Here is a 25517-nt window from a genome sequence, read left to right as displayed (position 1 = left end):
GTATTGTACTAAGATCTTGTACATTACAATGCATGCATAGAAGGGAAGAGAATGCATGCTAAAACAATACCTCTACTGTTTGATGTCTTAAAGAGGAAGTAAACCCTGATGGGCTTACTTCCTCTTTGATTCCCTGCAAAGGTAAAGCATAATGGACTACTATGCATCGCATAGTAGTCCATTATGTGTCACTTACCTGACACAGGATCCAGCGATGTCACCGCTGTCCCCTGTAGTCCGGAGCATCCATCTTCTCGGTGGGTCTCGCTGCTCCGCCACTGTCATTCGGCAAAGCCGTGATGACGTCACTCCCGCGCATGTGCTCGGGAGCCGCCACTCGCGGCAGATCACCGTTGACAGCGGCGCGCTTAGTGCGCCTGCACGCCGCTGTCTATCGCGCATGCGCCGTAGTCAGCGGTGCCTGTCTTTCGGCAAATATCTCCTAAACCGTGTAGGTTTAGGAGATATTTCTTGGACCTACAGGTAAGCCTTAATCTAGGCTTACCTGTAGGTCAAAGTTGGTTGTAAGGGTTTACAACCACTTTAATACTTTAGCTGTCTTTATATAAGGCAATGAAATAAACAACAGCGTGGTCAGTGAACATTTCCTTTGCCCATGTGGGGCAAAGCAAAAGGTTAACTTACCTCCTCAGCAGCATACGCTCACATATTCTTCAATTGCCCATCACCCTGTTCAGCTGTTGGGCATTGATTGGGGAGTGCATGACTCACTCCCCCTCTAATGTGATAGTGCTGATGGCTTGTGGTTGGCCCAGTACTGTCACATGGGAGCAGAGCAGCCCGTAACCCTGTGTAAGGTCCCACAAATAGGTATGGAGCATACGCAGGGCATTCATTTCTTGTTCTAGGCAGCTGGGGATGGGGGAAGAGCATGGACAAAGGAAGTTCACTCTTCGCGGGCCCTCTTTTTTTAAAACCTTGTTTTATATGAATAACAGACACCACCCTGTGCTAGGAGGCCTCAGTAACAATAGGCCACATGGGGCAGTTTTAAAATGGCACTACAATGATGAATAAAGAAAAACAAATAAAACTTTGTAAGGTTTGCTAAGGGTTGTAAGGGAGCAAACATGATAGATTGTCTTAATAAGAACTACCAATTGTGTAAAATTGTTACATTCAGATGTGATAAAGGTTCTTTTGTGTATGTATTTCCTAAAATGCAGGTATCTTTCTAGTTTTTCCTTTAAATGCCAATTTTGAAATTTGCTGCAATATAGATTTGGCTTCTAAAAAAAAGATGTGTCCATGCAGTAAATCGCCATTGTTTGGGTAAAATACACAAGCTGCATATGAAGTTTGAACAAATGTTGAAGTTTTACAACAAATGCTTTCAGATGGCATGAAAAAAAACCTAGATGTGAAAAAAAAGTCCATAATATACATTGTAATAAATTAACTACCACACCTAAGAAGGCAAAAACCAACCATGTTGGCTTTATTTTACCAGCCTGGAACAATGAGAACAAAGAGAGAACTCCAAGACTGGGTAACATTAATATATGCACACATCATTCAATTACTTTTCTCACAGCCACAGGCAAAGAGCTGCAATCCGATAATTTAATCTGAATCCATGTAATTAAGAGAAGGCAGGATTTCTGCTATCTCTAGCTATTAAGAAAAGAAGATTTCTAATTACACTCTCCAGAAACACTCAGTGCGTCTATGTCGTTGCCACAGAGAAGGCTGGGTGGCCAGTACAGTGCACTGAGTGTTCCAATGTTCTGCCTAGTTGCCAAAGTTTTAAAGGTCACTTTGCTGCTGATGAAGCTCATTTAGGAGCGTCACTTGATGTAACTTGGTGCTCCATTATAAAATGCCTAATGAAAATGCTTATAGCACAATTTTATTTAATCATCGTCTGCTAAAAATGCAGCCATTGAGTAAATGGAAATTATTTTGATAGGATGACCTTTCATGACTTGTTAATTAAAGTAGAACTCCAGGTACACTTTCGAAATACATATATCTGTTAAAGGATTTAAAATTTTGTTCAGTCTGTTTTGATATCTACACAATGCACAGCCAAGCAGATGATAGCATTATTTTCTATTTAAGCTTCGCAGCTTCCTGTGTCACCAGCCTGTTTATTAGAAATAACACAGATTATAGGCAAAGATCTTGGGCAGGATTAATATCACATGGCAGCAAAAGCGAGCCACTCTGACCACTGAGATTAAGATGCTGACTGGCTGTAAATTCTGGGGTAACCATCTTCAACAGCAAAGATTTAAAACCCAGGACAACTGACAGATGGGTTATACAAAGATGGATGATGAGGCACCTCAGTAATACTGGCCATACACTTGGAAAATTGGGCGCTTTCAACTTTCAACCACAACTGTCTTGTATATCTTGGCGACTAAATAATTGTAAATGGGGCAGAAATTATGTTGACGTCTATGTCACTTGAAAAGTATTTTTCAGGCTCTAAAACATTTTTTTTTTTTTGTGGTTGAAAGTTAGTCAAAAGCAACACAACTTCTAAACATATGGTTCATCTATGTTTTCTGAAGGCCACATGTGTGCGCATATATTGTAGTTTAAGGAGAAATGTGTCTACATCAGTGTTTCTCAACTCCAGTCCTCAAGGCACCCCAACAGGTCACATTTTCAGGTTTTCCCTCAGATGAAACGGCTTTGGTAATTACTAAGGCAGTGAAACCGATCAATTCACCTGTGCAAAATAATGGAAAGCCTGAAAACATGACCTGTTGGGGCGCCTTGAGGACTGGAGTTGAGAAACATTGGTCTACATGGACAAAGAGGTCTATTTTTTAAGGTTTTTACTCAAGATTCACACAATTTTCATGATTTGAACATTTTTCCAAATTAATCCAATAAGAAAAATGTGCGAATCTTTGGTGAATCTGACATAAATTGTACGTGAAAATATTTATAAATAGACCCTAAATAATCTACAGGTCCAGTATAATTTAGAAATTCACAGAACATGCAGATTAACCATTCACTAGGAGCTAGTAAATATGCAGGTTAGATATAACTTAGCCCAAAACACTAATTCTATACAAACTACAGGATAGGTGGCCTAATATTCTACGCTAAAACCAACCTGCCTCCACCTCTGAGCCCTGTTCTTCAAAATCTTGGAATTCCTCATCTTCATGTTCACATGCAAAAGGAAAATGAAAGACATGCTCATGCCGTTACATAAAAAATAAACATGGGGGAAAAACATATTTAATACAGCCACAAGACAACATCAACACACTACATGGAAGTCGTTGTTAGGTTGTTCATCTTCTAGCCAGAAGAACAAGGTTTTACGCATTACGCAACTATGCCAAAATTGTCAAAGTAAGGGCCTGTGTTGGCTGGCTTTTGTACACATCAGACCTGCCATTCAATGACAATGCAAAATCAGCTTGAAGCAGTTTAGGAGGTCAAATGGAGGCCAGTTGGACCTGTCAATGATCTCACAAGTGTCTCATAATAATGACAAATGCAAGTGGAACCAATCTTAAAACAAGTTGCAACCGCTCATCCACTCTAGCCCTAGCTAGGCTTGTTTACTGATTACTTTTTATCATTATAGGTGTTGAGATCAAAATGTATATTAGTCATAAAGTTTTTTTCTGTTTGAAATGTATTTAATACAAAATACTTTATATCATCCCACAATGAAACAATATTAGTATAGAAATACAATTTCTTATTTTTCAGTGGATTTGATACACCCTCACTTGTTCTATACCCTGGCGATGAGATCGCACACCAATTAGGCCCAGGTATTAGAGGGCGAGCCTAAATGTTTATCAGAGCGGGGGTGTCACCAAGTCAAGGGAGTTCTCCATATTATGCCAATTGAGAATTCACAGAAATCAGTGTACATAAATAGCTTACCAGGCACAATCCAGTGGACTCACAGAGCTAATATATACATAACTTATAAGTGGGTCATTAGAAATGTTGAGCCCAACTTGCCACAATTCTTGATTAGACTTTGCAACAATTACCATTTTCATTTTTACTTACAGAATGGGCTTGATAGCCCAATCCCCAACCTGGAGGCCTATAGTATATATTTTTTCTCAGTCATTGCTGGAGGCCTTCATGGCATGAGTAGTAGTGCAAATAGCTTAGCTATCATTGGTATCATTTTTACTGCAATTCACACCACTTCAAAGTAGGTTGCCGCCAGAAAGGGTTATTTTATTGGTAAATTACTGAAGCTGGGGTGAGAGATATTTACACACTGCACTTATAAATAAATAAAAAAATAAAAATAAAAGAACCATGGTATAACCCAGGGGTAGGCAAACTTTTGAGCACAGTGTGCCCTTAAAATATTTTCAAAGAAATTGAGTGTGCCGATTTTATAACAAAAAAATGTCAACTCTCAATCACGAAAAGGATTTTTTATAAAGTAAATGCAGTAAACTACTTTAGTACTGAGAAATTAACATCCTGCACTCTCACACATAAGATACGCCCCAATTCCTGCAAATCTGTTTCACCACTGTACCCCCCTGCTCATCTGTCCCACCACTATACTACCCTGCACTTCTACCCCAAAACTGTATTATCCTGCACATCTGCCCCAGCACTGTCCCCCCTGGTCATCTGCCCCACCATCTACCCCCCCTGCTCATCTGCTCCACCACTGTAACCCCCTTGCTCAACTGCCCTACCACTGTAACCCCCTAAACATCTGCCCCACCACTGTACAACCCTGCTCATTTGCCCCACCAATGTTCCCTTTTTCTCATCTGTACATCTGCCCCACCACTGTACTACCCTGCCCATCTGCCCCACCACTGTACCATCCTGCTCTTCTGTACCACTACTGTACCACCCTGCTCATCTGCTCCACCACTATAACCCCCCTGCTCATCTGCCCCACCACTGCACCACCCTGCTCCTCTGCTCCACCGCTGTACCATCCTGTTCATCTGCCCCACAAATTTACCCCCTTTCTCATATGCCCCATTAATGTACCCCCTTTCTCATCAGCCCCACTACTGTACTACCCTGCACATCTGCCCCACCACTGTACCCCCGGCTCATCTGTCCCACCACTGTACCACCCTGCTCTTCTGTCCCACCACTGTTACCCCTTTCTCATCTGCCCAACCACTATAACGCCATGCACATTTGCTCCACCACTGAACTATCTTCTCATCTGTCCTAACACTGAACTTATCTACCCCACCACTGTGACACTCTTTCTCATCTGCCCCACGACTGTACCTCCTGCACATCTGTCCCCCTGCTCTTCTGCCCCACTGCTGAACCCCCTTCTCATCCCCCCAGCACTGTACCTCCTACACATCTGCCCCACCACTGTACCCCCTTGCTATTCTGTCCCATCAATGTATCTGTTTTCTCATCTGTCCCACCACTGTACCTCCCTGCACATCTGCTCCATCGCCGTATCTCCACGCTCTTCTGTCACACTACTGAATCACCTTCTCATCTGTCCTAACACTGAACCCATCTGCTCATCTGCCGCACCACTGTGCCTCCTGCACATCTGTCTCACCTCTGTACACCCCTGCTCTTCTGCCCCACTGCTTTTCCCTCTGCTCTCTTGCCCCACCGCTGTTCCCCCTTTTCTCCTGCTCCACCGCTGTTCCCCCTGCTCTCCTGCTCCACCACTGTAACCCCCTCCTCATCTGCCCCACCAATGACCTCCTTTCACATCTACCCCACTTCTCTACCCCCCTGCTTTTCGGCCCCAAACTGAGCCCCCTGCTCATCTGGCCCATCACTGTACCCCCCTGCTCTTTTGTCCCACTGCTGAACCCCCTTCTCATCTCTTCCACCACTGTACCTCCCTGCACATCTGCCCCCCCCCCCCCGCTGCACCCTCCTTCTCCTCTGTTCCACCTCTGAACCCCTCCTGCTCCACCATTGTACGTCTTCTCATCTATGATATGCGTAATATGCATTGTTAAAAGGAAGCAGAGATGAGACACATCTACCGGTCCTGGCACACTTATCTTGCTGATTCCATATGCTTGTATATGACATCACATACAAGCACGTGGGCTGGATGCGCAATGATGAGCTCACGTCAGGAGCATTTTCTGAAAGCAGTGGGTCGGGGGGCAGGATCAGAAGTTGGGCCTCCGCAGCTGAGAAAAAGTGGTTGGATGTGATTTTCCTCATGCTGAATATTGCCTGTGGTTTAAAGGGACACAGAGTGCCGGGGTTTAGTAGTAAGTGACGCAAAGTTTCAGGAATAATTTTAACAAAGCTCCCAGAAGCTGAACAGTAATTCCACAAACTGTCACCTGATTGTAGTTTTCTCAACAACAGTGAAATCCCTTCTTTCTGAGATTGGTAGTGGCAACCAAGTGAGTCATCTTCCTCCACATTGTGGGCAGAGCTAGCAGGACTGTGAGTGGCTTTAGCAGTGGCCAGGACAGTCCTCCTCCTCGAAACAGAGACCACCACCCTCGCCCCCCCCCCCCCCCCCCAGCAGAAGTGCACCCAATTTCTTCCTCATCACAAGAGCCGATGATCGCAGCTGCAGCAAAGTTAGAGAACCAGACAATGTTTCCCATCTTTTACAATGTGTGGGGGCCACAGTGCCTCCCCCTCAGTGCAGGTACAGCATGGGGAATTCTGAAATTGGAATGCATTAGTGTCTCACTGACACTTCCCTGCACTGCTCTGCTGATGGGGAGGGTGTCGAGTGCTGGCAAAAGAGGCTTCGCGTGCCGCTTGCGGCACCAGTGCTGGGGGTTGCCTACCCCTGGTATAACCTATAAACAACTAGTAAATTGTCCCTGGAATGAAGTTCATCTGCTTGATGGCTAGCAGTATAAGCATAGTTGTGAGGTAGGTTTTTGTCATAAAAAGTGTACAGTAGAGTATATAATATATGGTGCAGCACTTATAGTGGCAACAGATAATGTAGTCAAATTCTGTTGCTGTTGTTTGACTGTATAGTGAGTCTTTCTTGCTGAGGTTTGTTTACCAGGGAACACCACTTCAACAAGAGCATGCGGTCCATTAGTGCTGTTTGCTGACACAAATGAAGAACACATATCAGAAGAATTGTAAATCATTTGAAAATAGTTGATGATAAGAAAACATTAAAAGTTAAAGCATCCCCAATAGTCCAACAAAAACATTAGATACTATAGGCCAGCCATTTTCAACTAGGGTTCCATGGAACCCTAGGAATTCTCCAGAGATTGCTAGGGTTTCCTTGAGCTGTGTTTGAATGACTTCCCATTTGATGGTACCTGCACAGTTTCAAGGACAATGCCACTTGGCAAGACCAGCTGCAAAGCAACAAAGATATTTTTAGCCGTTGGCATTCCTTCCACTGACCACTAATCTATGGGTCATTTTACCCTCACAGACCCCCTATAAATTGGTTTTAGCAAGGTTCATCAGGACCTGAAAGTTAATTTTATTTTATTTTTAGGTAAAAATTTTGAGAAAGGATGTATTAGGCCTCATTCACACGAATACCTGTGCATCCCCACGCAGGTGAAGCGACCCCTTTGCATGGGTTCCTGGATTGGTACACTCATGTGAATGAGGCCTTAGACCTCTACCTGTCATCATCCAGATCTCAATGCAGTGTAAATGCCAACTCAGACTTGCATTTGGTTGCCAGGGCCCAACGACAAGTCGCCCAAGCTGTGGGTGGCATATCAATTTTCTTTAAATTTGGGATTTTAATATATTTTTTTTTAAGTTCTTTGGAGCTACCCTAAAAGGGACAGTGACATTAAACTAGTAACATCTCAGACCATATACTGCCTACTATCCAATGCTGAGCTTTGTTGAATAGCTTTTGTGATTCTACAGGGTTGGTTTAAATCCTGTTTATTAGTAAATCAGTTTGTGGTATTGATAATGCACTTCTATTTAATACCTTAACCTGACATTCAACTTTAAGACACAAAAACGTGGCTTTAGGAGGTGGAAGCACATTTAGCACTGCAAAGAAAATTTAATAGGAGACAAACACTACCTGGAACACGAACAACCTCAACAACACAAGGCACTGCAATTGACGTCATTAGGATAGCACAAACAACTTTTACGTCCGTAAATTGAATGTTTACTCAAACAGGGATGGAAAATACAATATTCGGGTTGCTTAATGTAAAAAAAACAAAAAAAAAAACATAAAAACAATAACAAATGCTGTATGTGCAATGTAAATGTTTAACGAACTTCAGCCATGTTAATGATCAAAGCAAAATGTTTTACCACATATAGTAAACTTGTATTGAGGCTTCCCCTGCCGCCAACCGCTTCATCTTAAGCAGACCATACACAAAGCAAATTTCTTTCCTGCAACCACGGACCCATTGTATTCTCCCAGCCGTGGGGAGGGGGAAGCCTCCCCTGCTGGGAGAATATAGTGATTATTGCTATCGGCTAGGACAAACTATGTAACATCCAGACGCCTGGTTTACCCAAGTTGATCGATCAACTTGGTACATTCAACCTGCCCATACAGCCTGCTGAACCAGCCGAGATTCTAACCATCTATAGCAGGCCTTGCTCTACTCACCTGCCCCTGATTTTGCGTAATATCAGTAATAAGGCAGCAGATTGGCTAATCAAAATCTTACAAGCTGGGCTCATGCATATACTCAGCACTCCATTCAGTACTATGGAGAGTTTGAACCCAAGAGCATGAACTTTCCGTTGCATTGAATAAAGAGTGTGTGTGCATGCAAAAGCCTGGCTCAAAACTAGAGCTGCACTGATACTGATATTAGTATCGGTACTGATACCGAGCATTTGCACAAGTACTTGTACTTGTGCGAAATCTCCGATGCTTGACAGGATACCTGGGCAGTCAGGGGGGAGTTGTAAGCACTGCTCTCCCTGTATAGATTTAAATATAGCAGCTGACAGTCACTTCTCCCCCCCCCCCTCCCTTCCCCGGCTCTCAGCTGCTTTACTGAAATCTAAACAGGGAGATCGGTGCTTGTAAATCCCCCCCACCGTCGCACTGATCATACCTGACTGTCCCGTGTCCTTCTCAGTGCCCTCCTCTGTGTGCTCCTTCGGTCCTCCTCCAGTCCCTGTCCTCCATGCTCCTTTAGTCCCCCTCCATGTCCTCCGTACTCCTTTGGTCCCCCTCCATGCTCTTTCAGTCCCCCTCCATGTCCTCCGGCCCCCCTCTGATCTCCTCCGTTCCCCCCTGTCCCGGTTCTGTCAGGATGGAGAGAGAAGGAAGGAGCCGGCAAATCTGTCATTTACCGACTCCTTCCATTTCTGAATGCACAGAGTCAATGATTACTGACTCTGTCCATTCATAACTGAGCAGAGTAAACTGTGTTTATGATGTCTCAGTTTCTGAATGAACAGGAGCCGCTGTCTCCTGTCCATTCATTTTCAGTGCAGCTGAGGCTGTAGAGACAAGGACTGGGGATCTGTGTCCTCAGTCCCTTTCTCTGTTTGAAAGGGGAGAGGACAGGTGTCTGTTTAGACCCCTGATACCTCACCAAAGCCCCCCAACAGGGCTGATAAAATAATAATAATAAAACACATGTAATGAATATTTAAATGGTAAAATTGTAAAAAAATTAATAAATAAAACCACTGACACTGTCCACCCCCCCCCCCCCCCCCCAAAAAAGTAAGTTGGAGAAACCTCAATACAAGTATAAATACACTCAGTTATACTTCAACCCCCTCCTGCCGGCTGAACACACATATGTGATGGCATGGAGCTGGGACTTATTCTGCACTTCCAAATACAGTGCCTTGAAACAATATTCCCACCCCTTGACATTTTCCACATTTTGTCATGTTACAACCAAAAACATAAATGTATTTTATTAGGATTTAATGTGATAGGGTTTTCAAAGGAAGTGAAATGAAGCCCAGGTGGAAACCTGAACTAGAAGTGAGCAATGCCCAAGTCTACAGAACTTTGGGGTTTAAGCAACCAACCAATCCACATCTAGTATGAATAGGCCCCTAAGTCCTAGAGGGCTCTTGTGCAGCTGCACAGACTACAGAAAAGGGTTTTCTTCTGTGTGTGCCTACGGTGACAAAGATTTTACCATGCAGTAAAACCTGTCACCACATATACTGTGAATTAGCCCTCAGGTGGGAGGTCAATCATCCTCAGCTCATGGAACCCCTCGCACCTCTGGAGGAACCCTAGGTTCCAGAGCACTATGAGAATGGCTGTACTGGAGTAACCCAGCAGGTTCTGCTATTTCTGCAATATATTTGGAAACTTGAAAGTCTGCAGAGGCCTTCACATGGCGTCCTTTATTATACTGCAAATGTAAGAAAACATTTTTTAAATAATGTTTGGATGAAATTGAGGTAACAGAACTAAGAATTCAGCATATCTCACAGGGCCAGGCAGCTGTACAACATTCACTAAACTTTATTTGCAACATAACAAATGAAGTCCTACTGCTCAGCCAATACATAAATACATGAAACTATTATGTTTGCTGACTCATTTCTCGGTTGCACATCATTGTAGCTATATTTTAGTAGCGCTCTTGAAAATAAATTGCTTATGGAAATATCTACTGCCTGTGTGGAAAACTCAGGTCTCAGCTGTAAAGTAAGCTGCGTTTCCCAATTTAATATAGAGAAATGCCTCTTTTAAACATTTATTACAACACCAGCCATGTCACCTTCTGTTTTTAGCAAGCGCAGGTGTTTGAGAAGCCTGAGAAAAATTGGTAGACCAATAAAAGCAAAGTGTAAAAATTTATGACTTCAGGCTAAGTAATATTCTGCACTGACCTGGCAAGTTGGTGAGTGCTACGATACTCTGATATATTGGGTCTGATGTACTAAAGTGTGATGTAAGGTAAAGTAAGATACATAAAGAGGGCCCATGCCTGATTTACTAAAGTACATTCAACCACCCATCGAAAAGTGTGGAAAATCTAGAGCTTCTAAAAAAATGATGTTGGTAGGTAGAGCTTTTAGGTAGAAGGGGCTGTGCATGTCCGTTCTGCCCAAAAAATTTAATCTTGTGATAGCAATTATTTTCTTTCTTTTTCTTTCACAAATTTTATTTTTTTATAAATTACAAGAAAAATAGACTGTTAGCCAAAAATGCTATGCAAAAATATGAACAAGTTCAGAAGTTTCTTTCCGCAGGAGAAAAATGGAGAAACGATTGGTCCCAAGCAATATTTTACCGTTAGATAGTCAATTGTCAGAACCCTGCCTGGAGATGCAATACGCTTTGTTTTTTTTTTTTAAATGTCTTTCAACTAGGGGCTCTTGAACCAGAAAGAACAGTACAGTCGTCCATAGGACCAAAAAAGAGGTACCGCTCTTCTAAGGCGGAGAGGATCTGGAGAAAAAGATAGAAAAGTAAGAGGGAAAGGGAGGAAAGAGGAAAAAGAAGGGAAATTGAGAAGAAAAAAAAGGGGGGAAGTGAGGGGGGAGACCATCTCTGTCCCAGAGGTTCACTATGGGTATATTGACCTGTGTTGGATTACAATTCTAGGAAAAGCGTAGCTGATTGTGCTGGTAGTAATCTAACCAGGGCTGTCAGGTACGTAAAAATGTATTGTGTGTGTCAGTTAATATCGCTGTCAGGTTCTCATTCTTTAGGGTACCTTGCATCCAACTTTTCACCTCGCCAAAGTTGAGAATCGGCGTCTTCCACGCTTTTGCACTCGGTCTGTTTCTTGGCCAAAAATATATGGGTCACTAGAGTACGCTCTCGTTTGGTATCGCCTTCTGTTGGTTTGTGTATGACGTGCCTCCCAGGGATCTTTTCGTAGGTTTTATGTGTAACACCAAATTGACTAAGTTATAGACCCTTATCCACAGTTGTTTAACCTTAGGGGATGTCCACCATATATGCTTCATGTCTCCTAGTTCTGAGCTAGAACTTTTTTTTTTTTAATTGCACTGCAGTGCCTGAGGCATTGTAGTATACACTCAAGGCATCTGTAAGGTATCGGGAACCTAGCAGATGATGATGTAACTCCAGCATATACTGTATGTGTGGGTGTTATCTCATCAGAGGCAGTCCAGTGTCCAAAAAAAGAAGAAGAAGAACCTGAGAAGATGGCAGTGGCAGTGGGGAAGAGAGCAAAGCTATAATTGCTGTAGGATTTTTGTTTACTTTAATTTGTTTGAATATTTTAAATGAACACAGGTACACTTTACCTAAAGCAGGAGTGGGGATCTGAAGTTACACTCTTCAGAACTCAGTGAGATCTCACTGGAGGGAAGGTAACCCCCCCCCCCCCCCCGATCACAGCAACAGAGCTGAGGCTGTCAATCACAGGCTGTGTGCAGGAGCTCCCTTTCTTGTCAACCTTTTACCTCTTGGCTTCAGGACAACTTGTCAGAAGTTACTCAGGCAGATGGCAGAGAAAGACAGCAGACGGAGATGACACTTATGCCGCGTGCACACGACTGGACTTTCCGGCAGAAAAGGTCAGACGGTCATCCCGATGGAGCTCCGACGGACTTTCGACCGAACGGACTTGCCCACACACGAACGGATGTGATGACGTATGACGGGACTAGAAAAGGAAGCTCAATAGCCAGTAGCCAATAGCTGCCCTTGCTTCGTATTTGGTCCGTCGGACCAGCATACAGGCAAACGGTTTTCCCGATAGAAATTGATTCCATCGGACAGATTTGAAACATGTTCTATTTCTAGGTCCATCTGAATTTTTGAAGAAAAAAGTCAGATGAAGCCCACACATGATCGTAATATCCGACGGAATGATTCCTTCAGACCTTTTCTGCCAGAAAGTTGGGTCGTGTGTATGCGGTATAAGTGCTCTGGATTGATTAATTACACACTATAGAGGGGAATGCTTTTTGCATATTTCACGTCTTTAACCACTTCAGATCCGCGCTATTGCCAAATGACGGCATTAGCGCGGACCTACATTTCCGGGACTACGTCTATTGACGTAGTCCTGGTTACGAGCAGCCTGCGCGCCCCCTGAGGGGCGCGCGCGGCGCGCTCTGTGATCGGCGAGTCCGTGAGACTCGCCTGATCACCGATCCGTGTAAGGGGTCGATCCCGACCCCTTATCACGTGATCAGCTGTCAGCCAATGACAGCTGATCATGTGATAGAACGGAGCCGGTAATCGGCTATTATTCCTCCTCGCGCTGACAGCGCGAGGAGAGAAAAAAAAAGCCGATCACCGGCGGCCGTGATCGGGACATCAGTCCCGATCACGGCCATCAATAAAAGGGACCACCTGCCACCTGCCTGTGCCCACCTGCCTCCCGCAGTGCCATCCTGAAGTAAAATAAAAGAAAAAGTAAGTGCCCCCCGTCAGTGCCCATAGTGCCCACAGTGCCACCCACAGTGCCACCCCACAGTGCCACCCACAGTGCCACCCAATCTGCCTCAAAGGTGCTGCACCCCAGTGCCGCCCATCAGTGCCCAGCAGTGCCGCCCATCAGTGCCCAGCAGTGCCGCCCATCAGTGCCCAGCAGTGCCACCTATCAGAGCCACCTATCAGTGCCACCTATCAGTGCCCATCAGTCCCATCTATCTGTGGTACCTATCAGTGCCCATCCGTGCCACCCATCCGTGCCACTTATCCGTGCCACCCATCCGTGCCATCTTATCTGTGCCCATCTTTGCCCATCAGTGCCGCCTTATCTGTGCCCATCGGTGCCGCCTTATCTGTGCCTATTAGTGCCGCCTTAACTATGCCTATCAGTGCCCACCAGTGCAGCCTATCAGTGCCCACCAATGCAGCCCATCAGTGCCCACCAATGCAGCCCATCAGTGCCCACCAATGCAGCCTATCAGTGCCGCCTAATCAGCGCACTTCAATGAAGGAGAAAAATGACCCGTTTGCAAAATTTTATAACAAACTATTAAAACATGATTTTTTTTTTTTTTTTTTTGCATCTTTTTTTGTTTGTTTAGCAAAAAATAAAACTCCGAGCTGTAACTAAATACCACCAAAAGAAAGCTCTATTTGTGGGAAAAAAATGATAAAAATTTCATTTGGGTACAGTGTTGTATGCCCGCGCAATTGTCACTCAAAGTGCATCAGCGCTGAAAGCTGAAAATTGGTCTGGGACTGAGGGGGGTTTAAGTGCCCAGTAAGCAAGTGGTTAAAGCTGATGTTTAGGTAATGCAATGTTACCAGTCAGGCTTGGACCAGTGTAAGTATGTATGCGTCGTACGCATCATACATGTGTGATACGCGCGGAAGCTGAATATTACTGTAGAAGCAGTGACTACTACAGCAATTTCTGCTATCCATGGGTATGGCACACACATACTTACAATGACCCGAACCTGACCATTGTAACTTGTAACTACCGTATATACTCGAGTATAGGCCGACCCGAATATAAGCCGAGGCCCCCAATTTACCCCCAAAAAAACTGGCAAACTTATTGACTCGTGTATAAGCCGAGGGTGAGACATGCCTGTCCATCCCTGTGTGTGTGTCCGTCCATCCCTGTGTGTCCGTCCGTCCCTGTGTGTCCGTCCATCCCTGTGTGTCCGTCCATCCATCCCTGTGTGTGTCCATCCATCCATCCATCCCTGTGTGTGTGTGTCTCCATCCATCCATCCATCCATCCCTGTGTGTGTGTCTCCATCCATCCATCCATCCATCCCTGTGTGTGTGTGTGTGTCTCCATCCATCCATCCATCCATCCCTGTGTGTGTGTGTGTGTCTCCATCCATCCATCCATCCCTGTGTGTGTGTGTATCCATCCATCCATCCATGTGTGTGTGTGTGTGTGTGTGTGTGTGTGTGTGTGTGTGTGTGTGTGTGTGTGTGTGTGTGTCCAGCCTACCTGTGTCCCGAGCCTTTGTCCCGAGCCTCCGTCCCGTGTCGTGCCTTGCCTTCGTCCCGTCCCGTCCCGTCCCGTGCCGTGCCGTGCCTTGCCTTGCCTCCGTCCCGTGCCCTCTTCGTCGGCGGCCATTGTAAAATTCAAAAGCCGCGCCTCCTCCTTCGCCTGTGATAGGCGGAACACTGAATTTCCCAGCAGCCTGTGTTCCGCCTATCACAGACGTCGTATCATCCTCGTCCGTAGTACGAGGATGATACGACGTCCGTGATAGGCGGAACACAGGCTGCTGGGAAATTCAGTGTTCCGCCTATCACAGGCGAAGGCGGAGCCGGAGGCGCGGCTTTTGAATCAGAATGGCCGCTGTCTGTCTGCTCGACACGCTGATCGAGCGGGCAGACAGCGATGACTCGAGTATAAGCCGAGGGGGGCACTTTCAGCCTCAAAAAAGAGGCTGAAAATCTCGGCTTATACTCGAGTATATACGGTATGTGAAATCTGTAATACCTAAACTTCAGCTTTAAAATGTTAGTGCTTTATTGTAAAGCAAAGTTTTCAGTAAACCCTGTTGTAAAGTGTATATTGCACTGTATATATATACCTGAATTTGTGATATACAGAGCAGGTAAATGAAGAAAGATAAGCTAAGCATATGCGGGGGGGGGGGGGTATCTGTTAAAGCAATATTAAAGCCTTGCTTTTTTTTTTAATAAATAACAAACATGTTATACTTACCTGCTCTGTGCAGTGGTTTTGCACGGAGCAGCCCGGATCCTCCTCTTTTTGGGTTCCATGCCGGTGCTCTTGGCTCCTCCCTCCTGCAGTAAGGCCAAACTTCTGCCTTATACATGGGGTCCTAAGTGAACCCATTGCTTCAGGCATAGATTCAATCTAAGGCCGCGTACACACGGGTGGACTGTCTGACGGACTTGGTCCGCTGAAACGTGTTTCAGCGGACAATCCGCTCGTGTGTGGGCTTCAGCGGACTTTTTCAGCGGACAGTCTGGCGGACTAAGTCTTTCGGAATTTCCGTAATATTGTCCGTCCAAACTTGGTTTCAGCGGACAGTCCGCTCGTGAGTAGGCAAGTTGGACGGACTAAGTATGGCGCATGCTCAGAAAGGATTTACACGGCCGAAGGTTGCATTGCAGTGTATTGGACGTCGTATTTCTAGTCCCGTCGTACGTGCTGTACACGTCATCGCGCAAGCTTTCAGCGGACTGTCTGTTCATCGTGTGTAGTCAAGTCCGTTCATTCAAAAGTAGGACGGACTGTCTGTCGGATTGTCTGACGGACTTAGTTGGACGGACAGTCCGCCCGTGTGTACGCGGCTTAAGCTTTCAGCCTTAGACTATTGGTAAGGTCATACAAATTTGATTGGGTGGTTATCTATTTTTTTTTTGTGACAACCATATAACCTCTATTGTTATATACAGGATCTGTCACATGAGAAATTGTAGCAGCTATATTAGCACCTAGAGGATTTAATACTTTTCAGTGATTCCTGCATTGTGGAGCTCAGTCATTGAGTGACTGCAATGTCTCAAACTATCAACAGTATCACTGGTTTCAGCACCTATTCATGTTATCCACTGCAGTTGCTGCTGATTATGGCACATCTGCAGAAAGAAGTCTTATAGCCAGCTATATCAGTAACTCAGCTGCAGCTAAGGCACATTTATCAAATAAGAAATATTTGTGGCTGCTGCAAATTTCTGTTTCAAAGGTGCTGTTGTGGCATGGCTCGAACGTTTTAATAGTGATGCATCTTTTCAGGTACATGTACAATACATTACCAAATTTCATACAAATAATAAAATGTACTGTTGTCACAGAGTTGCAGTGATGGCACAGTAATGCCTCGCACACACGGTCGGATTTTCTGCTAACAGCCTGACATCCAACATTTCCGGACGGAAAATCCGACTGACGTTTATGGGGCATAAGGGTCTGTGTCGATGGTCTTTTGTTCACTCCAAATGTGTTTTGCATTCCCATAAATGACTATGGGAATGCAAAACCTGCTTCAAGTAGATCAATTGGCAATCAAATGAACCTAATCAAATCTGACAGATCTAAGCCCTTGTACACATGGTCGGACATTCCGCCAACCAAATCCGTCGGATTTTGCCCGAAACTGTTGCATACACACAGTCGGACAAAGTTGTCTGAAAATCCGATCGCACTTAACGTGATGATATTATTTCGTTAGGACGGGACTACGTTCAGGCTAGTTCCTGATCTGAGCATGCGTGGCACTTTGTCTGATCGGAATTCTCTACAAATGATCGGACAAAGTCCGATCGGATCATGTTGTCGGAAAATTTTATAGCCCAGCTGGAAAACTTGGTCCGTCGGATACTCTGACGGAAACAGTCCGATGGAGCCCACACACTATCGGATTATCCGACAACACGGTCCTATCGGACATTGTCCATCGGAATGTCCGACCGTGTGTACAAGGGCTTACACTGATGCAAGTCACATTGACACAATATCTAAAAGTTGCCCTTGGGAGCTAATATTCAACCATGTAACACTGCAGTCTATTTGGATACATAGACTGAAATTATAAAAAAGTTAACGAAAAACTTGAATGCCCTGTACATACGGTTGGAAATTCCGATGGAAAAAGTCTGATCGGATTATGTTGTCGGAAAATCTGATCGTGTGTGGGCTCTATCGGTCTTTTTCTGTCGGATTTTCCAACACACAAAGTTTGAGAGCTGGATCTAAAATTTTCCGACAACAAAATCCGATCACATAAATTCTGATCGTGTGTAGACAATTCCGACGGACAAAGTGCCATGCATGCTCAGAATAAACTAAGAGACGAAAGCTATTGGCTACTGGCCCATTTATAGTCCCGACGTACGTGTTTGACGTTACCTCGTTCAGAATGATTGGATTTTCCGACAACTTTGTGTGACCGTGTGTATGCAACACAAGTTTCGGACAAAATCCGTTGGAAAAAATCAGACGGATTTTGTGGTCGGAATGTCCGACCGTGTGTACAAGACATAAGACTTGGTTCACATATCTCCGGCTGTGGTTACCAGCATGTGGCCCAGTTCGTCCCTGTTCACCGGTGCAAATGCGATTCAGGTCCAAATTTTTGCCTGAATTCGCACCTGAACTGGACCCAAAAATGCACAGGACCCTTCTGCAATGTGGCCGCCCCAGATCTATGTGAACCGGCTCTATTGACAGCCGGCCACACTCGCCTGTCATGCGAATTGGATGCAGAGAAACCCGCATCCAATTTGCATATATGTGATCCCAATCTTAAGCAACCATTCTCAGCCAGGGTTCCTCCAGAGGTTTCTTGAGCAATGATCATTTTAGCTATTTGTAAGGGGCAGTACTTCCCATTGATTTCAAAAGTAAAGAACACACTGATCATCACACTAATGTATGGTGAGCTGTAGATATAGCAATTATAAGCAAGCATTCCCTAAGACCGGAAAGTTATTTCAAGGGTTTCTTCATGTTAAATAGGTTGGAAACGGCTGCTCTAGAGGATGCTAGTGCATAAATTACTACAACAGCAACAGAAATCACCTCCCCAACTCAAGCTGAAGGTGTGAAATACTGACGTTGACTCCGTTTCTCAATTACAGGCGGAATAGAGGCACACACACATTTATTCACAGAGCAAATATTTGAAGATGATATATCATACGAAGTGGAGACACAAGCCTTATTATTCCACAATACACATTGATTAATCGAGGCAAGCTTGAACACTGCCTGTCAGACCTCTTCCTAGTGCACATTCATTCTGGGTGTCACCTGGAGATGACAAATGATCTTTCTAGCATGTCACAAGAAAGACGCAACAAGTAAGACTGCAGTTTTAATTAGAAATATGATCTCCAATAAAAATCAGAATGAACTTTACATTGATGTAAATTATACAAATGGATCATTCTTTTTAAAACTATAAATCAGAGAGAACATCATTGCCGTCAATAAACTGTTATGTGCACATAAGTGGCATGCCCTTTTGGATGTCCTTGAAATCCAACCTGTCAATTTACTACTATGGTTACTATGGTAAAAAATAGACACTTCACAAACAATGATTACGAAATCCGGTTCTAAATACACGTCTACAGTATGTTATGTTAGCAACCTAAAGATTTTGGAGGACCTTACAGAAATTTGGTTTTCCGGTTTGGGCAGAGTAGTAAAGGGTTTGGTCCACCAGGTCTTTACAACATCTGACACAACAGTTAGAGCTATGCTCAAGGTTCCAGCAGAGCTTCTGCTGTCACGTGCCTATTGCTATAGATCAGGGGTCTCCAAACTAAGGGCCACATTTGGCCCACAAGGACATTGTATACAGCCCGCAACTAGGGTTAGTGGAGTATCCTCAATGTGCACTAATTGTGGACTAAGGTCAGCAGAGCCTTCCTATGCTCTCCACTTTTGATGTAGCGAGGGGCCCTGATGGGGATCCTTATGTAAGGAGGGACTCTAATGTGGATTTTTTTTACAGCCTGCAAATATTTTTGAAATATTCAAGGTTTGAACCTTATACTAAAATGTTTGGAAACCCCTGCTACAAATAATCCACTCAGGGTCAGATGATGCAACAGTTTTGTGGCCTATGACCTCCAAGTTTGGCACACAAATGTGAATATTCCAGGTAAGCGTGTCACACTCACGTGTGAACTGACCCAGCTATGGGTAGAGCTCCTTTTTAAACACATCATAATATAGCATTTCTACCTGTGCTATCATTCAGAACTGCTGATGTGAAGATTGAATGGAAACATGAACGTATGGAAGAAAGTGATACCAAATACATTGTACAACAAAGAACAATTGGTCTTGCAATTTTGTGCCATTAATAACAATAAAATACAGATCCCTGAACCAATTATTACTAATAAAAGACATATTTTGAAAATCAAAAGAAATGTGTTTTTAATCAAATTTTATTTAAGGTATTAGGTGATAAAAACAGAGCAATATGTTTAATAATACAGTATACCTGTCATGTATAGATAGGAGGGCAGCCATTTCTGAGCTGGGCTAAAGTTCAAAAGAATACAACCTATCATCTTACTGGAAGTTAGTTACATCAGCACACCAGGTAGGCTGCGCCTTGATGAATTTTCTTGGAAAAGTTACTAAAAGTAGTTGAGAACTGTCGCTCGTAAAATGTTGGAAATATTAATTTAAATGATTAAATCATGTGAAATCATATTCACTTTAAAAATCCAATCATGTGCAGATGCTTTTCACATGGTTGAATGATTGAAGTGTATATATTTACACAATTTGTAGAGTGAAAATTCTCAACTCCTTTATTAATCAGTCCAATTATATAGCTGCCCCATCTATATGTTCTTGGAAAACACATTCACTTTATTGTAGTTTAAAGGCTAATTACACCTTTGTGATAAAATGTACTATGCAGTCAAAGGCCCGGTTTAAGTTGGTGGGATCAGAGATTCGCCTACGGGTATGTCATATAAACTAAGCTGTATCTTTTAAGCAGTAAACTACTGGGGCCCTTTGACTGCATTGTATATATTTTTTTATTTTAAAGGTGAACTTAGTAAAAGTGTTTGAAAAGGGAAAGCGTGTTATTAATGATCATGCCCCTTTAATGGAAACTTGTACTGTGAGAAATAAGTGGGCTACCATTGCTGAGTTCCTTCCAAAATGCTGGTTTTTGGGGTGTTTTTGGCTTTTCACATGGAACAGACACACTGCCAGTGAAGTCATACCACCTGGTCTGCACATTTATTCCAGGTAGGTACTGAAACGTGACAGCCAGGCAGCCAAAATGTAAAAAAGGAGAGGTCAGCAATGGCACTTATTTTCTCTATACTGTAATTATTTTTGTAGAATACTTATTTAGTATAAGCACTAAAGGTCATAGATAACTTTCCATAAAATTGTGTTGTAACTTAGACATACAACTTATATATTCTAGTTGTATTTAACCTTAATAAGTTCTATAATGTCTGTTGTAGCTGTAACCTGTGATGTCATGACCACCCCTAACCACCACCACCAACTTATTTTATAAGGAAAACATTGTGCAATGACGTATTCGCATGTATTAGCCAGGTTTAAAGCTGAACTCCAGACAAGTAGGTTAATACACAATTAAAATACATATTCAAGTTGTTTCGCCTGACCAGGGAATTGTATTTCTGTGTAGCAAGTTTTGTGATTCACACAAGCCTGGCAAACAGCCCAGCCAGGTCCAAGACTTCCGCTGTTAGAGCAGCAGCATAGCTTGGCTAAGATCAAATTGAAGAAGAAGCAGCAGCACACTGATGAGGTCTTCCCTATGCCCACCTTACTATTCCTTGCTATAAGCAATTATCAGTCTGCACATGTACGAGAACCTGATTGGTTGCTAGTCTTAACCTCTCTCCCACTCTGAGTGCAGCTCCATGTAGGTGATATCAAGACAAATTCAGGTAGTTACACTAGTTGCATTTAAAATTCACTGAAGTATTGTTTTAGTGAACACCATCACCCAGATTTGTATATTTTCCCAGAAATAAGATTTAAAGTGTTACTAAACCCACAACAGTAAAATCAGTCTGTATATGCAGTAAAGCAGGGATATGCAATTAGCGGACCTCCAGCTGTTGCAAAACTACAAGTCCCATCACGCCTCTGCCTCTGGGTGTCATGCTTTTGGCTGTCAGAGTCTTGCTATGCCTCATGGGACTTGTAGTTCTGGAGCTGCTGGAGGTCCACTAATTGCATATCCCTGCAGTAAAGCATGCTTGTTATACTCATTGTGGAACCTAAGGGGTTAATCCTCTGCATTGTTTAAAAAGGCTGTTTGATCCTGTCTTCTCTGATCCTCCCCTTCTTCCACTGACTCCAGAACATGTCCGGATAAGACAGAGCTTTTGGAGTCAGGCTGCACATGCTCAGTTTGGTGTGTATTATGGGTCCTGGATCCTGACAGCTCAGTGTAGTATGAAAACTCCTCATACAAGCTTTACCAGATAGAAGTCAAAAGACTGCTATATACTGCTTATGAGAAAAGAGATTTAGCATTTTATAGTTTCTAAAATAATTGCATTTCCATGTTCTGTGTACAGTGGGAGACTAGATATAGTGAATGCAGGGTCCTGGGTTTAGTAACACTTTAATCTTTTTTCACTTATGATTTCAGTAGAATAAAACCTGGTATGAAAAGTACAGTAGCTTGTATGAGCTAATAGGAAATGCACTACTAATTAATAACTGTGTTATTAATATCAATTTGTTTTGCCCCTTTGGGGCAAAGTGACAGGTTTTCTTGACAGGCCACCCCCCCCCCCCCAATCCTGATATTCACCTTAGGTACACTCCCCTGCCACTTTGTTCATATGTTAAAGCCCACAGAAATGACCTGTACTTCCATGTATGGGGGAGCATGTGACCTTACATACATACTCACAATGGATTAGTCGGATGCAGTTCTTGGGCCAGACTATCAGTTGGTGGGGGTTGGCCTGCCAAGATAATCTGACAGTTTGCACCGACTAGGCAAAATGACAGATTCTCTTTATTATGACCTAAACTAGTAGTAAAGTTTGGAAACAAACAAAAACAATAAAAAATATAAGGGCATAATGTGCTAGTATGCATCACACATTATGAAAGACTTACCTTAAAACAAAGCCATCCAGTGGAGCACTGTCACCGCTGACAGGACTTTTCATCTTCAACCGGTCTTCCTTCCAGGTCCACAGGCACCCCTCATTTGAATGGCTGAGCCCCCCCATCAGAGTGCAGCGTGCCGATGGCGTCACTGGCTGCAGAAACTGTAAATATCTCCTAAACGGTGCGTTCAGGAGATATTCCTTGTACCTACAGGTAAGCCTTATTATAAGCTTATCTGTAAGTACAAGTCACCCAGTGGTGTTTACTACCGCTTTAAAGCTGAATTCCAGCATAAGCAAAAAAGAGGCATGCGTAGCCTTCCTTGAATCTTGGCGTGCTTTGTGTATTTCTTCTAGATCTGTGCTGGAGCTTCGTTCAATGAAGACCGTTCATTGTTACTCTCTCTCCTTGTGCGGTGACTGGTCTCATCTCAACCCCTCCTAATGATTTCTGCAGGCAGCCTGTAATGTGTGGGTCCTTTGGGTCCCTCCCACACTTCTGCTCTGGTTTTGCAAAGGCATCTGGTGCATTATTGAGGATCATATTGAAATGTGTGTTTTAAAGCTGAACTTTAGGCAGATAAAAAAAAAAACTACAAAAATTGTTTTTTCCTCATGCATTTTTAACATACAGCTAGCATAAGGACCTAAATTTGTCTTTATATCAGCCAGCTGTCACCCCCTGCACAGCAGCACTCAGACTGCAAGAAGAATGGCAACATCAGGAGATAATCAAGCTATGCTGCATGCACAGTTGCTGACAAGGAACATGCAAAGATGAGGGGAGCTGAAGACCTATCAGTGCAGCGCTGCTGCTTCATTGTCCAATGAGCAGGTGCGTATTGACACTACTGCATTCCTTAAAGATGTAAAGAAAATGTCTGCCCCCAAAAGGTTAAATGGGACTTTAAAGGCAACTTAGAAAACAAGAAGGAACATCCATTAAAATGATTGATCATACAAATGATTAAAATTAGAAATAAACATGAGTGGCTGAAAGTGCATTAAAAGGTGTACACAAACTTAGTGACAGTATCTCCTCTCCAGCCCGACGTGTTTCAAGAACAGATCAATATTTTCTTCAGAGGTACAGTGGGAGAGAGTCACATCTCTTTTGTTTCATACATGATGATCAATAGTCGTTACCACCATACAGAGTCTTAACACCAGATTCACCTTTGCCTGATGAGGGGGGCACCCATGCATTCCCCCACCCAAGGCCCTGGGTGATCCACACAGAGGCTCGCAGGTAGTACAATTAGAAGGTCTTACCGATGAAAATGTAGGACATATGTCACAGGTAGCAAGGGCAGAAGTGCACTTCTAAGTTGCCTTTAAAGTCCCATTTAAGCTTTGGGGGTCAGTAATTTTCTTTATATACAATTGGGAATGTAGGTAACTATTACATGGCCTTCTCTGGTGTTTTTTTCTGCATTCCTTAAAGACAACTCCTAAAAAATATATTAAAAAATGCTCTATTCAATTAGGCTGACAAGGGCCATGCTAATAGGAGTCTGCTACTTGTCTTAGTCTGCTGCTTGTCTCTCACTGTCCAATCAGTAGGCTGGAGAAGACACCAGAGAGGACACCCCTATACTCACTTCACAGTCTAAAACTGTAACTGGCTGCACCATCTACCAGGGCCATGTAAATCTCAGGAATAGATGGCTGGAAATACAAATTCTTGGCAGGTTAACCAGTTCCAATATATGAATTATATCTGTGAATTTATCTGGAGTTCACCATTAGCTCTAACTTATATAAGTCAGATCACAGCTTGTGTGTTTCATTGCACTGTAATAAGTTACTTTTAACAGACTTTATTTAATAAGACACTGCAACTAATGCCCCGTACACACAATCGGATTTTCTGACAACAAATGCTGGATGTGAGCTTCTTGGTGGAAAGTCCGACCATATGTATACTCCATCGAACATTTGTTGGCGGACTTTCTGCCAACAAATGTTGTCTAGCATGTTCTCAAATTTTCCGCCAACAAATGTTTGTTATCAGACTTTCCAATCGTGTGTACACAAGTCCATCTGACAAAAGTCCACGCATGCTCAGAATCAAGTACAAGTCGGAGATATAACTAGTGTTCGTAATAGAGATATCACGTACGTCTGGTAGGTCACTATGTTCTTAACTGTTGGCCAACATTTGTGTGACCGTGTGTATGCAAAAGACAAGTTGGAGCCAACATTCTTCAAACAAAAAGTTTTGTTGTTGGAAAGTCCGATTGTGTGTACGGGGCATAAGACCAATGAGGATGCAAAATTATGTAACTCACAGCAATTAATCCAATTTGACAAATTTAAAGTGAAATTGTGAATGATTTCTACAAGTTATTAGACTTTGAACCTCACAAATACTCATTGCGCTTTCACTTAAATAAGTCTGTATAGTTTTAGAGAATTTACTATAGGGGTAGAGAATGTATTCTGAGCAAAAGAAATGTTCACATAACATAGTAAAAATGTTGAAGCTATGTTCACTCCAATACACCAATCATGTGCATGTAAATGAATGTTTTTTTTTTTGCACATGCACATGCCTTACACATGATTGGGTACTAAATGTGAACACAGCTTCTTAGTCACTCACTACACCATTAGCACTGCAGTTTTTCATTACTAAAGACCACAATGAAAATGTAGCAATCAACTAGAATGCATTTTGCATTTATAAAGTAAGGCCTTGACACAACCATTTGACTGCAAAAAAAAATAAAAAATCCTAAAAAACAGCGCATTATAAAGTACAGCGGTGTGCCTAACAAACGCACTTTGTTCACTTCAAGGTGCCACAGCAAGCAAAGGCCCATTCAATTCAATGAATGTAAAACAAAGAAGTTGTAAGGGTAGGGAAAACCAATCGCATGATCTGTCAAAGTCATGTGACCAAATTTCTCCTCCAATCACAAGTGTCTGCAGCATTATGCAGAATTAGTTTGTGGGCACAAACACTGTGTGTGGAGCAAACATTGGGATGTCCAGCAGATAGCTATATGAATGGGCCCCTATGGGCTACCCACATCTCAGATTTTGTATTTACTGTTTAATCAAATCCCACCATCTAATTAAATTGAAGGCATTTGTCAAGTAATTCATTTGATGACTTTATGGTTTATGT

At 43.2% G+C, this 25517-nt stretch overlaps 1 protein-coding gene across 9 annotated transcripts in view; it reads right to left on the bottom strand.

Annotated features, from left to right (window-relative positions):
• The window catches only part of RIMS2 (regulating synaptic membrane exocytosis 2), a 982185-nt gene that overhangs the window by 213056 nt on the left and 743612 nt on the right, over positions 1 to 25517 (bottom strand). The window lies entirely within an intron of this gene.

The sequence above is a fragment of the Lithobates pipiens genome, unplaced genomic scaffold (genome assembly GCF_037356315.1).
Source record: "Lithobates pipiens isolate NorthernLeopardFrog02 unplaced genomic scaffold, aLitPip1_a1.2 Scaffold_19, whole genome shotgun sequence".
NCBI classification, from domain to species: Eukaryota; Metazoa; Chordata; class Amphibia; order Anura; family Ranidae; genus Lithobates; species Lithobates pipiens.
This window is presented reverse-complemented; position numbering and strand designations above follow the sequence as displayed.